The 18,026-nt window shown below is 42.4% G+C and overlaps 1 long non-coding RNA gene across 1 annotated transcript; it reads left to right on the top strand.

The window, feature by feature from the left end:
* Positions 1 to 3,168: 3,168 nt before the first annotated feature.
* On the top strand, positions 3,169 to 12,122 carry LOC140216682 (uncharacterized). Its single transcript, XR_011893261.1, has 3 exons — positions 3,169 to 5,271; positions 6,274 to 6,378; positions 9,050 to 12,122. It is a non-coding gene; the product is annotated as an uncharacterized lncRNA (long non-coding RNA).
* Positions 12,123 to 18,026: the final 5,904 nt, after the last annotated feature.

The raw sequence follows: 18,026 nt of genomic DNA, 5'->3' as shown, positions 1-18,026 counted from the left end.
GTATGTGTCTAGAGAAGTTTTACAAAATCATGCCACAATCTGTGAAGCTATGGGTGCAATATCTAGGAAACGTGTGGAAAGGGTGTCCCATTTAGCCGAAGAGTACGCAACGAGTAGAATGCTGAACGCTGAGGACAGAAATTGGGGTGGTTGAAATGGACCGCCGAAACAATTTCCGTTCAAAAAAGGATCGCAGATGAAACGACCCAAGCATGGAGACGAAGAGAAAAGGACGCCAGAAAACAGCGAGAATAAGCAAATGGCGAAACCGTGCAAAAAGAGCACGAAGAAATTCGCAATTCCGCCGGAAAGGCGAAACATCGATTGCTGTAGCAAATTAGTAGATATCTGTAGGAAGTAAGGATAGTAGTTTTATCGGCCGTGTAAACTTGTAAACGTTCGCTTACTAACTAAATTAACAATGATAGAATACATAACCGTGACTCAACGAGGACGTAGAAGGAAACAAACACATGGAGACAGCGCTGTCTTTTTGTGCCTGCTTCTTTCTACGTCCTTGTTCAGTCACGTTTACACATTCTATCATGGATTCAAACCAACTATCCCGTCAACGTGTTTTAGCTAAATGAACCAGCACGGTGTCATGCGCGCGCAGGTAAACAGGAACACACATCGCTCCACGACAGTGGAAACTGTCTGTGAAAACGCTGGAGTCAGGAATCACGGCAGCAGCCGCGAGCTAATTGACCATCGTCTATCTGTCGCTTCAACGCGTATGAAACGTCGAAACCACAGCGTATACGAGGCTACCGGCACTACGCGCTCTATGCAAACATTGAAGATCGCTTTGAAGATGAGGCCCGCGCGGGCGCGCACTTTAGCCACGTCGCGGACCGCTTTCAAGACACACTAGCGCCGGCAACGCGTTCCTAAAGCCTGTTTCACATGATGCGATTTTCGTCGCACCGGAAGTGCGATTTCCGTCGTTTGCGATGAAAATCGCAGTCGCAGTGCCGACCCCCCGATTTTCGGCTGCGACCAACCGGTTGGTCGCACAGTCGCACCGTCGCACCGATCGCTGCGATTTTCCGTCGAAATTGCGCGGAGAGCTGTCAACGGAGCTATTTCGCCGGTTTGTTTTGGAAAATGGCGTCTGGCACTACAAGTGCAATGCGCGGAGACGTGGATTGTCGAATTCGGTACGTACGCGAAGGGAGAATAAAAAACTTGTACCGCATATTCGATTCTCCCATTTATGTACATTTGTCGACACGGTACGCAGCAAATAAAGTTCATTTATTTTCACGTTTGCTTCGTACGCCTTTGTGAGTTGTCAGTGCTAGGAGGTGTTCGATCCCCAGCAGACGACGAGGTCGTCACAATTTTCTTTTGTTGAGTAGCATGCAAAAATCGCGCTTACGGAGCAGCTTGAATTATTTCAACCTCGGCAAGGGCAAATGACAAGACAGCAAAGTACCCGAAGTTTCAACGTTGCGCTGAACGCGGTACCCTTCAGTTGCATTTTCTTGTCGATTTTCAAGCATGAATTTCCCGATGCATCTTGAAAGCTTATCTTGCCTCTTATTAAATTTGACAGAGCAAAAGTGTAAGCTGTCGTAATGAATTTGCTACGATAGCATTAAATCCGTGGCTTGAATAAAATATTACATGCGCGTTAAGTTGCACCTCTTCTCTGGAGAATTTTTTTTCCTTGCACAGAAACCAATAAACATTGACTATGTTGCGGACTTTGTATCCTTACTGCATCTGTATGAACACTTGCTCAGCAACGTAATTCACTGTACAGCTAGTAGATTAAGTAAATTGCTTGCTATAGTGGCACAGTGACAACGTACCCTCCTGCACAATCATGTAGAACTAGTGCAACAATGGGAAAACCAGGCAAACAGCCTGTTCTTGTGAGGATAAAACAGTATAAAACGACACGCTGAAGAAAAGTAAATCAAAACTGTGCAGTGAAGTCAGCCAGTAGAAGCAGTTCTTGCACGTTCACAGCTGATCAAGTGTGCAGAAACATTCATGCCTTACATGTTTCTAGCAAGTTTCTAATAAGTTTGTGATCACATATATTAGTGTGTAAACCCATGTAACGATATCCGTTGCGATTACTATCTTTATAAGTAATGAAATACCATGCTACTTGCAAGAACATATATCACCCGAGGATTTTAGAAATTTCTGCATTTCAACTATACACAATATGTGGTTTATTCAATAAAAGACCACAAACTGGGCTTGTTTGCAGTGACAAACTTATTCCAAACTTTACTTACATACAGGCAAGAAAAAAAATTATAGACAGACATATCGTTCTTCAATTTGTTCACCTGCCACTGCGGCTATAGCATTCTGCTGCTAGCACAAGGCGAGGGGTTGATTTGCCAGCCATGGAAGTCGCATTTTGATGGGAGTCATAGGTGAAAAAAAAAAGCTCTTGCACTTAGATTTAGTTCATCACCTTTCACTGAACCCTTACACTTCAAAATACTATTGCATAGGGGGGCATGCTTATGCACCAATAGAAAGCAAAGGGCAGAATTGTAAAACAACCATCTTTTGTGATAATTCTAGTGTGTAAATATTCATTGGATCAATATGTATTGTTCAACAGCACTGCACAAATAAGCATGCTCAGGTATAGCAAGTAGGAAGCTGGTTCTACAGATGTATAAATGTCAAGGCATGAATGCTCATGCTACGTCGCACACATAGCACAAAGAAAACCTTTTTCAAGAGTTCCCTATTGGAAAATCCTATTTAAATTCAAACTGGGTTATACAGGTTTAAACTGGTTTTAACAGGGACCTGTTTAGCAACAAACAGGTATAAACAGGACCAGTTTACACACGAACAGGTTTGAACGGGGTCCCGTTTGGCATGCAAACAGGTATAAACTGGACCAGTTTACACACGAACAGGTCTGAACGGGGTCCCGTTTGGCATGCAAACAGGTATAAACTGGACCAGTTCACACATGAACAGGGCTGAGCGGGGTCCCGTTTGGCATGCAAGCAGGTATAGGCACGACCAGTTCAAGCAGAAATGGGTCTTAACAGGGGCCCTGTTTGCAACTAAACTGGCTTATACTGGACACAGTGGCACCATATAGGGTCGCCTGTTTGGCACAAAAGCTGGTTTATTCTGGAGCTTTGTGGCAACCATACTGAATGGTATCATGCATACGAGTTTAATGCTTGAATAGAACTGGGGAGGAACTTTTTATTGTTCGACATCCTGACAATTTAGCCCCTAGTGCTAAATTGGGGCCATTATCAAGCTCTACAGAAATTGCGTGACCACCTCGGAACATTCACAGACCAAACTGCGATATGCTAGCTGCGAATTTCAAACCGATTCCCGGTCCTGCCCAGTTGAAAAAGACACAGGAATTCCTGCTGCAACTACAGCAATTTCTGTTGTACGACAGAAGTTCCTAACGTTTCTGAAGTTGCGACAGACATTTCTGACGTTACGACAGCGATTCTGACGTCGCAACAGAAACATTCGGTCGCGACGGCCAAGAGTTCTGAAGTCGCAACAGAAGCACTTTCCGTCGCGGCCCTTTAAAATGTCAGCTTCGCATCGGTGGTGTACACTGTACTTTTTTTCTTGCGCGGTATTCAATCGTGCTTCTTTGGAGCCGGCAGTACTGATAGCACCGACACCGGCATTAAAGTCGACGTTGCCAATTGTTATAATTGTGCCGTGACGACGCGGCACCAGCAACGCCCTACCGGCCTCCTCAAAATCGGCCGCTGATCAAAATCATACCATCTGCGGGAATGGCTGCGTATCCGCTTTGTTTTATTTGGTAAGATGGGGCACACAGGCCTGTGGACTTACATGTGCGGTTACACTGACACATTAGTTAATTTCCCAGAAATATTGCACAAGCATATGCGAAGCGGGAAAGAAGTTTTGGATTGTTCCACAAAGTTGCGTGAAAAGTTGTCTCGCTCGGGTCTCATTAATCTGGTACAGCGCTGCCGTGAGAAGCCAGTATTCTGTCGAGATGAAGACTCACCCACGAGTGTTTATGTAGCTATATTGTATTGAACACACGAATTATATGCGAGCTCAAAAGTGTAAAGAGCAAGAGACAACTGTCGAAATTAGCAGTAACAACCCTCAGTGTCCCCGGTCACCGTTGTCTGTTTCTGAATTTCGTATGAAATATGGATATCGTTACAGCAAAATCGATGGTCTAGCACTCCACGATGTACCTGGCGATGGTAACAACACTTTTGCTCATCTAGAGATGCGGCAGTTGACGCGGTGAAGTGAAAGCGCATCGTGGCTTTTAAAATGCAAATGTAAACAGCAACCCAGACAGCAATTTACACTCTTGACATAGCTTCAACATACGGCAGCAGTGATGTTCGGCGTGGTGCAGTGGTAAGATGCTTGTCTCGGAACCGTCAGGTCTAAAGTTCGAATCCTAGGCAAAAGGCATTTTTTTTTCTACTTTTATTTTTTTATTTTATTTCGTATTAATAATTTTGCATAACCTTAAAATGACCTCTGTCAATTTTTAATCAAATATTGATCAGGAACTACAGAATTTTCGACTACAGGGCGTCACACTACAGAGAACAGAACGACAGTCACAACGTCCCAAAATACGACAGACTGAAAATTTGCTGTTGTGTTTTTCAAGTGGGTGAGACGTCTATACGGCGTATACGCAGATTGCTGTCCTCTCTATTAAAAGCAACGTTGCTGAAACACGTCGTACAAGACGCTGTACGACTCGCATAACATCGAAATACAACGCCGTCACCATCCATGAGATCACCGAAAGCACGGTCGCTTTCGGTGGCGGCGTACAGATGGCAGCACAGGTAGCGCCGGTAAAGTTACAGGTGATATTATTTTGCCGTCCTCAGTTGTCGCCACATGTGAGTGCTTGCTGCATTGACGCCGTCCGATGTAGTTGTTTAATCGTGTGTACGCTGTGCCGAGAGAAATTGTGGTGCATTTTGTATGCATTGAGAATCACAAAACCCCTGGGACCGCGTAATGTAGCCCGCAGTATCCTTCGTGTGGTGCGCCGATGTCGAAGATATGACCCTTCGCGCTTCCTTTGTTCCGGGCTCATCAACAGGATCTCCTCCTCTGGCACTGTCGCATCGTATCGCGCTGTACGGAAGAATTTGGTGAAAGTTGTGCTCTTACGTCCTGTAGTTGATCCGCAATTCAACAGTGTGTGCGCCGGAAGGACCGTTGGTGCAGTCGATGCCGCGGCACCTGTGACGCTAAAAGGAGCGTTTTCCGAGTACGCCTAGAAAGGTAAGTCCGGCGCTTGCGCGCATTCTTCCTGTCTATGGTTCGTGAAGTGTGCGTTGTTGTACGTATCGCAAGATCCGTACAACAACCGGATCCGGATTTGTAAAGCAGCAAGAATTATAAATGTGCTTTTCAAATGGTTGTTCTTCATATCGCAGTGCACATTTAGCAAAAAGTTCCATGGAAATTGCCCTAAAACGTATTCATGTTACCAACAGCTCTATCTGTGGTTTATTTACTTTCACCTATGAAGCACGCTAGCGCGGGTGGTTCTTTGATCTAAATGGGCACAAAAATTCAAGCAAAGAAAGTTACTGTTTGTGTACATAATTTTTCATTAAGAAATGGTATAGTCATTTCTAGAAGTAGTACGTCGATGTGTCGTCGTCACAGCTAACAGCTGCGCGAGATAGCACCCGATTTCTTCGTCGACGCTTCTTCGTCGACGCATGGCCAGATTTTTAGCTTGTATGGAAATTCTTCTGTTTATAGTGTGTCGTCAGATGACGTGTATTAGTGTCCTGTGTGTTTTCGTGTACTTGTAAAGGATTCCGATCTAGCAGAGAAGCCGAAATTACATAAGCAATGTTTCTTTTTAATCGAAAAATCTTTCTCTTTTCTGTATTGTCTCTCCAGAAATGAGGTGGTCTGTTGTAATTTTAAGCGCATCGTCCTTTGGGAGCAGTGCTTTGTTGCGCCGCATAGACAAGTTAGGTTTTGGAACGCTTTTCATGTCCTAAGGAATTTTTTGATAGTACAATTCACATTTCACGTTATACAGCTGTACGTTTGTGTGAACCTTTTCATAGTAGATTCATGTTCTCTACAGTTCGATTTACGTGTTATTTAACCGCCTATGATGTTACAATCAGATATTTGCACAACCAGTTGCAGCTTCATGTAACTGGTTGTATGAGACTTTTTTCAAAATATGACGATCTTTTTATATCACAAGTTTGCAGTTTCAGCAGGGATTACAATAAATAAGTATTTATTATTGTTTAGGGATGGCAAGATTTTGTGAACCAGAGGCACCTCCACATATGCACCTGCGGCACTTCTGCAGCCTCAACAGCATGGAAAAGTACCTGATGTGCATGCTGTGACAAGGTGTGTGCAAAGCAGTTGCTGCCACTTACAAGAGCTGCAGATTTTGTTGGTATCATCCATGTTTGGAAACTCCTGAATTTTTCGTGGGTTTACAAATGTGGGCTCATTTTACAATTTTATTAATGTCATTTTAGAAAGACAATGAAGTTGTGTTGGTTAAGATGTTTTAAAGCTGTTGAGAGATTGACGGTATGACATTGTTAAAATGCATGTAAAAAATTAATTATAATGGTACTTGTACTGCTTTATTATTAGCGATGCAATATCTCTAACGAGAACATCAGAGGGGCACGTGCTTTTAGGAAGTTTAGTCAGATAAATTCCTGAAGCAGCGTAAAGCTCTGTAATCTAAAAAAAAATGTTGTCAGTTACTGGTTTCAAGTTCGCTGCTGCTTTTCGTGCTGCACGACAAGTTAAATAATGGTTGATAATGTGTGTGTGACGTAATAGTTCTGCGCAAACACACGAGGTGGAGAGAAGTAATTAATAAAGGGAAAATCAGACATCCACCCGCTCTTACCATTTGCAACAAAGGAAACCTGTATGTGTTCCTCAAAAGGAAAGCCGCACAGTTGAAGAAAAATTCGTCCTGGTCCGGGACTCGAACCCGGGACTACCGCCTTTCCGAGGCAGCCACTCTACCATCTGAGATAACCAGCTGGCTAGCACATGGCAGGGCGAAGTCGAATTACTTGACAACGCGAAGCAAAAGCAAGGGTTTGACATATTTTTTTCTCCTTTATTAATTACTTCTCTACACCTTGCGCATTTCCGCAGAACTATTACGTCAGACCCTTGCCTTTGCTTCATGTTGTCGACAAATTCGACTTGGCCCGGCCATCTGCTAGCCGCCTGGTTATCTTAGATGGTAAAGCGGCTGTCCCGGAAAGGCGGTGGTCCCGGGTTTGAGTCCCAGACCTGGACGGTTTCTTTTTTTCAATTGTGAGGCTTTCCTTTCGAGGAATCCGTACGGGTTTCTTTTGTAGCAATTGCTACAAGCGGGTAGATGTGCGATTTTCCCTTTATTAATAATGTGTGTGTGTGTGTATGCAACAATGGGGGTGCTGAGAGCAAGCTTTAAAATAATGTGTGCTATGTCCCCATCAAAGAATTTAGTGTCTGCAGCATTTTTACAAAATATTATGTTCACAGGTTGGCAGGTATGACATAATGTACAACAATAATGTACAACACTTTTGCTGTAGATGCATTTTCATAACGTCCATTTTCTGTCTACTTGAATCGTATATTTAGAATTTGGCCCACCTTCAGTTTGATCAAGTTACATAGGTAGCCCCCTCTGAGTTAAATATAATTAGGAGCTATTGTAGATATGCATGATATACCTACGCACTGTATTGTGACAGATATTTTTAGGGACTGTGTTGTGAGGCATGCTTTACCTGTATGTCTTGCTGCAGCTTGCCCGACAAAAGCATAAATGCTTTGCCCACCTTTATTATTATGCTTTCATGTAGACTTCTAACATCTGTGCCCACATAGACTCCATGTTCTTAATTACATTTTTCTAAGTATTCACTGTTGTGCATTACATTATTGTGTTACATTACTGTGCATTACATGTTTTTCTTTGTTTTATTTTGGAGGGGGTATTCATTTCTATAGTAGTACAGAGAATAGGAGTTCAAAACAAAAAGCCACGAAAGGTGGCTTAAAAGTGTATGAAGCTTGGAATTCTACATTCCATCCCCTAAAGCGCTACCAGTAGTAAAAGATTCCTAATTGTCTTTTTTAGAAGCTAGCTGCCAGATACATAGTCCCATTAGGAGAGTATGTTATTTTTTCTTCTTTGGTCTGACTTGTTTTGTTGAATGTTCTCCTTGTTCAGAATTTGTTTTCTTGCCACCTCATGCAATACTCCAACTGGAGCCTATGAGCTATGTGTATAATAAATAAGTAAATTCCTAAAGCATGCAACAAACCATGCAGCATAGCATTTAAATGTTGCCAGTTTATAATGCTTCTTGAGTGCAGCGCATCATGGAGCTTGAGGCTGATCTCTTCAGATGTAAAACAAATTGCAGGGTATGAAAATGTGGTCCTACAAACTGCTGGTTACGCATGTCAGTCAGCCTGTTGCAGTGGTCACAAGTGAGAATGTAACCAGAAGCTGGGCGTGCTCGGCCATTTTGCATATGGCACAGGATAAAGCTTCACCTCTGCCATTGCTTCTCTTATAATAATGGCCTCCGAGTATACATGCCGAGTTATGCTTCTGGGGACACCTATTAGTTAACCTTATCAGGTAACACCATTAGCCTTATGGGTGCTATAATGTTGCAGTGCCTGCAGGATGGCCAGCATTACAACACATTAAAATTATTGTACAAGTCATGCAATGGTATCGGGATTGGCCCACAAAGTGACTACCTTTAATTACACTATACGTGGGGTCAGCTCACTCAGTCAGGGAGACATCCATGCATAAGGGGAGGGGTATGGCAAATAGAGGGCGTTCGATTAATCTTTCTCACATAGATAGCTGATACATATAATCTTTCTTAAATTGGATGCTTTGTTGCTCAAAGTGAAGTTACTTATGGGCATAATGTCAGCATTTCGATCCTATTTATGCTTAACGAAAGTTGCTTTGTTCAGTGTCACTTTTTATATTGTTTCGCTTGTGATTCTAAGCTCACTTGTTTTATAGCTGCTGTAGGTATGGCTGGACCTGGAGAAGAAGTGTAAGCAGATCATGCTATGTTGCTGATCTGCGCTGATCTCCACATTCAAGTTGGTCCCGCGACAGTTGGGCACCATTGTGCCTTGCTTCATTGACAAGGTGATATAATATGGTGAGCTTGTACTTCAATATCGGTATTGAAAATTATGTTAAGGAAAAAAGACAAGGATTGGTCTTTATGATAGATACACTCATGTTCTTTCTTTAAGGTGTTCTTTTGACACTGTTCTGCATGGACAAATTTTTAGAGAATTATAACAGTCCTTTATTGCAAAGTGCCATGGCGCTAGTTTATGCGTTAAACTAGCACTCTTTCACCAAAAAAAGCCTTATTTAGCACACAATTCACAAGGAAAGAAAGGAGGCAACAGGACAGAGTGCTACTAACAGTTCAGTATTATTGCTCGCACAGTGATATTGTGCAAAAGGTGAAAGGGGGAGAATAGATCTGAATACATGCTGTTCGCACAGAAACATGGTGAGCGTGACACTTGTTTTACAATGATAAGAAGCAGTCTCACTGTCTAGTAATTCTCTGCATGGGGAGTTAGCGCTAGGTTCCTCGTCATACATATAAGAAAAGCCTCAGATATCTCTCCAGCGCTTTTGTCTTTATATTTTGTCACGATCAAGCAGCTTTCAAACATAGGTGCATGTGCGCCGAGAGCAGTGCACTACCACTGCTAACTGACCCATGCATCAAGTTTGCTTGGTCACGCTGCCAGTCATTTATACATTGGCCGGTTTATCCGATGTAGCCTCTACTGCACGAAATGGTATGTGATAGACACTGCACCTGTGTACTGTACGTGCTTTGTTACATGATTTTTTTTTCAGAGATAGTGATGCAGGCCTTTTCATTATTTACATGCCTACACAAAAACCAAGCCAGCATGAGGCAACTGTTCTCGGCACGAAACAAACTTGATTCGTTAGTTTTCGTTCATTGGTGCGATCACACTAAGGCAGACAAGCTTGTAGGCTGTGCTTCTGCAATTTGTACAGCACACTGACAGCACTGGTGTGGGCCTTATCTGTGGGCTGACTTATGGCACCTTCTACAGCGCAGACCACTTGTGTTGGGCGAGGCACCAATGTTGACGTTTGTTCCCTTGTGCAAAACAGCAGTCCTAGGTTTTGAGTAGTTGTAGGAAGACAAGGTAAACACAACTTCCATGGCTTGAGTGGGCTCATTTCTCTTGGGGCATCTAGCTTTTTTTCTTGCAACTGTGCAGAGGTGCTTCCCTAGAGTCTGTGTGAAAATGGCATAGAGTTGTGCATTCGGGAACTCCTGAACAATGATCTGCTATAGTTAGGGCATTGCGAAAATGCACTGTCTACCAATTGGTAGAAGGTGCATTATTCAGCCACTGATTTCCTGTTGGCATGCTTGCACTCGTGCTGTCAGTAATTTCTTGGCTTGCCGAATTATCTTGAGGCCCCACGCTGATGATGCTACCGATGTCGTCATGTGCAGACTTTTCAGGATGAGGTTTTTTGCTTTGCAAATGTTGTTGAAAGGTAGGTGGTGCTTACAGGTAGCTATTCTAGATATTAGTGGAATGAATTGGCCCATCTTGCTTCATCAAACATCGTCACGCCGACATCAGTTGCACAAACAAAAAACCTGGCCTACTCGCAGCGTCGTGCACGAAGAAACAAACAAATCAGCTGCTGGATTGTCTTGACATGGCATACTAAGCTGAGACCGGAACTGCTGTAGCTACAAACCAGGCAGAGACGATGATGATGAGCAGGGATTTGCAGTAGCGCCACTTCGTGGGGCAGCAAGGAGGCTCCGTTCAAAACAAAAATGTCGTTCAGCAAGTAGAACCATGCAACGGTCAGAGTCGGTGCATGGTGCTCTCGATCAAGTTGGCTCAAGGAGTGTCCGAAAAATCAGACGAGAGGTTGCAAGGCGACCGAACTTTCGGAAGTTGTTATACATTATGGTTCATGGGGAGAATGGCGGTGCCGTGAAGCAGACCGAGTAATCAAGTCCGAATTTTCGGAGTCCGGAAAATCAGTCGGCGACTGTACCTATACCTATGTGTCTATGTATACCTAGGTGCAACAGTGTTTGCTATGATCTGTGCAAGAATTGCTGTTGCCCGTAGATGCCCAACATGTCGGGTGTCAAGTTGTAAAATACCTTGCAAAAGTGATCTACGGAAAAATACCGCTTCTGCTATATTTCGCTTTTGCAAGAAATTTTGCGGCTGCTGGCACCTACCTCAAAAGGCTTTATATGGTCTTCGCATGGCCAGCGCCTTCTACTTTTGTGAGTTTGCTTATCTCGAAATTTACCCCGGTTTTTATAACTTCAAGTTGGCGGGATCCCTAGTCTCCTTTAACGTGTACCCAATAGACCTTACATAGGGGTTTTGGCATTTCCCTGCCATCTAAATGCAGCCATTGTGGCCGGGATTCAATCCCACGCCCTCTGCCTGAGCAGCGCAATGTCAAAGCCAGTACACTACGGTATTTTGCTGGCAGAAGGGTTTAGTTTCTGAATAATTTATTATCTCAACCTGTCGGTGTTGTTTTTAAAGGTATTTCGTGTTTGTATTCTGTTGCTTCAATACTAGTAATTATTGCTAATCAAACGATGTGTCCATCTTTTTCCTATAACACTTGCTTCAATCGCCTGCTAATTATGACAGCTTATTCTCCCACAGTACTCCATGTTCCCTTGAAACATAGGCATTGCATGAAACCACATATTTTTCAATAAGATTTATTCATTATCTCCTATGACCGGAATGCTGAACCTTTCTTATCTGTGGGAACATAGGCGAATTTGCCTATGTGCCAACCTGTTGCATGAGTCAAGATAAATTATTGGCTTTACTTTTTCAGGTGCCCTGCTCGCTGTCACCCAAGCAACCCACTCCAGCGGTCTTCTCTCGGCAGACTGGATGCATCGAAATACCGTTAGAAGGTCCAATAAACAGTGCTTGGGACATTTATGACATGCTTTTTTTTAAGCCGGATGACTTCAGGCTTAATGAAAGCTCAAGTTGGTGTACAGAAATACCTACGTAAAGTATACTTGTCTTTTTCACTTACAAGTACATGCCAATACTTTGCCTGACATTTTTCACCCCAAAATTACGCTTTACTGTGGATTTGTGAACAAACCATTACAACAAAAAGCACTGCATTAAAACGAGTACAAGTAATCGAACAAATACTAAATCTGCAAGAATTACACTTGCATACTAGTAGTAAATATGAAAATGAGGTACAGTCTTCTTCAGGGTGCATTTTCTTGTAGGTCATACATAGAGAACGTACTCGTGGGTCATACAAAACTTGTTCATGATGTATCACATCAGTGTTGGTAGTGCTAATCAATTTATGCCGAAAATTGTGTTTATCTTCGTATCAAGCAATGTACCAGGCAAACCTACATGTGAAAGTGGCATTCTTGTTGCAAACATAATGCAGATCTACTTCTCTTCAATGCTGATCGCAAATACACAAATGTACAAAATAGGTTTAAGAGTAAATTATATTAAGCAACATCAATCCATTCTGAAAGGACCAGGTATGAATGCAGCAAAATATAGGTCTGAACAGGGGCAAACAGGTCTGGGTTAGATAGGACGGGATTAAACGGGTCAGGATTAAACAGGATTTAAACGGGTCAGGATCAAACAGGATTTAAACGGGTCAGGTTTAAACAGGATTTAAACGGGTCAGGTTTAAACAGGAATAAACAGGATTTAAACAGGTCAGGACTGAACAGGATCAAACGGGGTCCCGTTCCATAACCCTATTTGATGAAACCCGTTTGAAAACAAATAGGATTTTCTAGTAGGGTTGTCCCTTCTGGCAGATATGAGTGGGCCATAAGCAGCAGAAACTTTATTGCAGGACATTGTGTAATACCGCTTATGAAGGAATGAAGCGAGTGAAGAGGCTTTTAACAGCAGTACCTCATGCTACTCTAATAAGAAGAACGATGAGCAAAAACATTTCTGGTAGAGCACTTAAACAGTAAATTTCTGAAAGACAGAAAATTCCAGGTGAGAGTTGGAGGTACATTTGGCCCACACACACCAACAACGCGGGCATACTACAAGAAACTTTACAGCCTATGGTGTATTACAGTCTGTGGGAAAGCTATCTTATACAGAAATCAAGAATGATGCAACAAGCCCTCAACAACACTGCAGACTTTCTTGGCCAGTCTGGCCTCTCGCTTACTGATAAGTCAGCTCATATCGACGGCGGAAAAAAAAAAGACTAGAATCAAGAACTGCCCCAGATTACACATTGTGATCCACATAGCTGGACAAATATGCCTGCAAGTCAACATCTACAAATCCTCAGCTAGTGTAAGCCCATGACGGCAGAGCCAGCACGTGGGTGAAACAATTATGCAATGCCTGGACGCAACTTCCACACCTGGTGAAAAGAATAATCTCGAAATAATGGGGGTGTACGAGTGGATACTATGGAAAATCACAGATGCTGTGCTTGTGTCCAAGGTATAGTACGGTATGAATTACCAGCAGCACACAAAAAAAGACAACTGATCGAATACAGGCATCAGGTAGTAATAATAGGTCTTTCCAACTTTACCATGCTTGAAGACCTCTATGAGAAAGAGCTGACGAACAAGTACCTAGACAGAGTAGAGTTGTAGCCTGCAGCAAAATTCTTTGTCTCAAGAGCTCAGAACCTCGTCCCAACATACTATGCCAACTAGCATATGAGATGCAAAGATGACTACCCCTCCCTTCAGAAACACAACCGCGGGAGTACCTGAACTTGAAACACAACAGGCCCATATCATGAAATATGGGGGCAAAAAATTAGGCCAGGAGACTATATGCAACTGCCAAACACACAGAGGAGGTTGCTAATCATGAAGATGCAAGCAAACATAAGGCACATATAGTACACTGATCTGGCAATAGCAGTGTAACAGTAGTATGACACTACATAAAACTAAACCCCATATAAGTGAGTACCACTCGAGGTCATCCTACACCTATAAAAACTGAAATGAAAGCATTCAAAGCAGCGCTTGTAGTGCAGATTACACCCTGTACAACACCCTGCATGGATTCACCAGAAACTGTCTGGGCCTGCACATCATACAAGATTGTCAGGAAAATCAGGAGATTGACACGCGACTTGCAAGCACATGGCCAGAAATTAAATTACAGGATACATAGCCATGCAGATATTCCAGGACACAAGCGGGCTTATAAGCCCGACATAATAACTGAAAACTAGATGAGTTTGTGTGTATTCATTATTAACTAAAGCACAACAGATTTCCCCAGAAAAAGAAATACATCTTTGAAGGATAGATAAAGATTGGTGCTTGATGCAGCCAAACATAAATAAAAATGCTAAAAGAAAGAAAATAGAGAAAAATTCCAAGTGCAGGAAAAAATCATTACAATTGCCAATCCTGCATGCCAGCATCTTTCAAGAAACACTGTTGTTATTCCAATAGACAGACTGACAGCTTGCTGATGCAAGCACATTCTTCCAGTTCCATGCCATTGGGAAAAAAATGAGTTTCCTGGAAGGTAGCCACATGCACACTTGGTGACCACAATGTTTTTTTTTCCCTGGACTTGTATATCTATATGTATTTTCTCCCTTTCCTGCTTTTATGTTTGGTTTCATCAAGCACTAGTCTTTATCAGGTTTTATTGCTGTACTACTCTGTGGTAACCTTTATAGATCACTGCATTTTCACAATAAACCTTTTAATTAGAAGTTAACGTACCCTGTTCTTACTGCTTCACACTGTACAGTCTTGCTTCATTGGCCAAATAAAAGATTTTATAAGGTATCATGAGGGCCATTAAAGTGACTTGTTGCAGTCTAAAAAAAATATGAATAGCCTGGCTGCAAATGGCACCAGAGAACACATAGGACGAACAAGAAAACTGAGATGATCTAACAACCAAAAGTTTAATGTACACACCGAGTAAATCCTCGCTGACAAGCAATAGACTGAACATACACGAAAAGGAGAAGCAAAAAGTTTCCCGACAGGAAATGCATCCATTTCTAACGGAGGCCGTGCTGACAAGATTAACCCAGCATTTTTAGATCTACAGCTTCCGTAATTTCTCTAGGCAGCCGATCTGCACAGAATGCTAGCTTCTTCCTCTACAATGCACGCTCAGATGTGGAGAGTGCATTGTAAAGGAAGAAGCTAGCATTCTGTGGAGATCGGCTGCCTAGAGAAATCATGGAAGCTGTAGATGCAAAGACACTGGGAGAATCTTGTGTCAGCATGGCCGCTGGTACACTTTCAGAGATGGATGCGTTTCCTGTTGGGATCAGTATGGACACACATCAGATCTTGCTTCTGCTTTTTGTGTAAATTCGATTTATTGCTTGTCAACCAGCATTTACTCGGCATGTTCAATAAACTTTCATTTGTTTATATACCTCATGATTGTCTTGGTCTCTAGCAGAAAGGTGTTCATTCTTTTTACAGTGAAGCTGTATATGCCTAGGCGAAACACTCGTGGTCCGATCCCAAAAACCCTACTGTAGAGGTATGAGCCATTGTTTAAGGGGGTGTGAGCCATTGCATTCGCCTTGCATGATGGACAGAGAAATTTCATGTTGGGTAGACATAGAAATGCTTATGCATTTCAAACATACATTTATCTGCGTATTATTGCAGGGAAGGGACACAGAGAGGGATGGGGTTAAGACAAGATCATGATGTCATTATTATCTCGCAGCAAAGGTGTGGTGGGCCATTGGCTAGACCGATAGTGACGTCGTTTCTCTCTAGCAGCAGAGCGCGCGTGCAGCAGTCTCTCTCCGACTTCCCAATAGGTTCGAAAATGTGTCCCTGTATTTAATTAAATGAAATGTGCAGGCCCGGTGTGTCACTTGGTAACTACAGTGCATAACTGAGTCATAAACATTATGATTAACGCATTACAAAACGCAAGTGCGTAACATAATTCAGAAAGACTTTGATGGGCCCGCTGGATTAACACAATGAACCACTCATTGCACTTTCCATGATGGTGATCTTGCAAAGTGCAATGTGTGGCATTCCAAATAAACAATGTGATAAACCCATGCCAAACATGTGCATAAACTCATTAAGAAACACAGACATAACCAATAATATAGAAAGACCTGAATAAACAATTGGAATTAACCCAGTGATAAACACCGGGGCCGCACGTTTCAGCTTCGCTGGTTTACCGTCTGTACAGGGTGCATGGGCAGTAACTTTTTCTGTTATTGATTGTTAAGTATTGTATAATGTTGTGCCAGTAAAACACTTTGGGCTAGTTGGTGCAATGTATTGGTACTGCTCTTATTGCTGTTTTTTGTCTTAATGTTGTGCCCTTCTTCCTTTTGTAACAACTTTTTTATTCCCCCTTGCATAATACTCCAACCTTGCAGCCTGCGAGGTATATAAATAAATAAGTACATAAGCACGTCATTCATTCATCTGCATACACCTCACACCATTCCTTGCTCAACAAACGTCACTGTGTTGATGTCTCGCAGCGTGCATGTACTTTAACTGCCGTTTGCATTTCGGTATGGTTTGTGAACAGTGTAATGCATAAAGATTACATGACATTAAGGTTGTGACCTATGCGGTGCATAAGCAAACCTTGCAAAAGATGACATGTTGGATGTTGAAAATAAGACAAATTGTATATATTGCAGTTACTTTAACAGCATTTAATTGACCACTTGACAAAAACTTCACTTCGCATAGATTCCAACACGTACACTGCATCTGCAGTTTTTTTTTTTTTGCTTATTAATGTGGTCGTTACTGCATGGCCACATTGCAGATTTGAAAACAAAGTTAAATAAATTTGTTTGTTGCAATATAACAATATGTGTAGATCACTGCGATTGTAACACCAGAACTTGATACAAACATGCACACTATAGGATGCCGACAAATGCTCAGGACAAACTCTAGAATGTTTGCATCCGGATACTTATGAAAGTGAACAGTTTCATTCCATGGCTGTCAATGAGAGGGAGAGAGAAAACTTAATTGTGTTCGTGGAACAAAAACGCATTGATAAGCTTAGAGATATAGTAATTGCTTAGCACTCTCGAAATGAATAATTATAGCTTGCTATCGACATTGAATCAGCCTTTCAACAGCAAGAAAAGGAATCAGTTTTTCCAGCTCTGAACATTGAATTGCAGGAAGTGCAAGCAGGCATAAAATTCTGCCACTATAATCTGTTTAGGAATATTAAATTGGAATAAACATTGAGACTTGCATTTGTACTTTCTCTGGCTGAGCAACCTAGTTTGAAATGACTCCCATAAGCATGTCGTAACAATGTTGATCTAATACATGTTAAATGCATGACTAGCTTAAGAAATCTGGATGATTGCTATAAATTACTGCGAAGGAACTATAATGTTTTATAACATTAATAATGTAATAATAATATTTATTTCCACAAGACAGGCTAACCGTGAGCGGCGTGCGAGGCTGAGCAGAAAGCCGAAAAATTCTACGGCAAGTGCGCCTACCGTCGGCCTAGGATCCTGCATGAGAATAGCGCGTATTGATATGGTCTTCTTGTTAGAAGTTCCGAGTATACTACCAGCGCGAGACACAAAGTGGACGAGAAGCGTGTCTTTTATAATGCTGTGTTACAACGTACAGGTTTCTACAAAAGTGACGGTAACTGCTCGAAACATTTGATGCGTCGGCTTTTGCGCCTTTAGAAATGTTTAGAGAGGGCTCCCATATATATATTCGCAGCGCAAGCACGGCGATGGATGAACCAGGCTAGCGCTAAGGTTGAATTTCACAACACAAGTTTCATTCCACGTCCAGTAATCACACAGATCATTTGAGGCTTCGTTCAGGGGCACACGCGGGCTTTCGGGTTGGTGCTTCTTGTTGCTTTTGGCGCAAGAATATGGCTAGAATCAGGCACCACATAAG

Source organism: Dermacentor andersoni, chromosome 3, assembly GCF_023375885.2.
Source record: "Dermacentor andersoni chromosome 3, qqDerAnde1_hic_scaffold, whole genome shotgun sequence".
NCBI classification, from domain to species: domain Eukaryota; kingdom Metazoa; phylum Arthropoda; class Arachnida; order Ixodida; family Ixodidae; genus Dermacentor; species Dermacentor andersoni.
The sequence above is the reverse complement of the archived record's forward strand: the minus strand, read 5'-3'. Positions and strand labels throughout refer to the sequence as shown.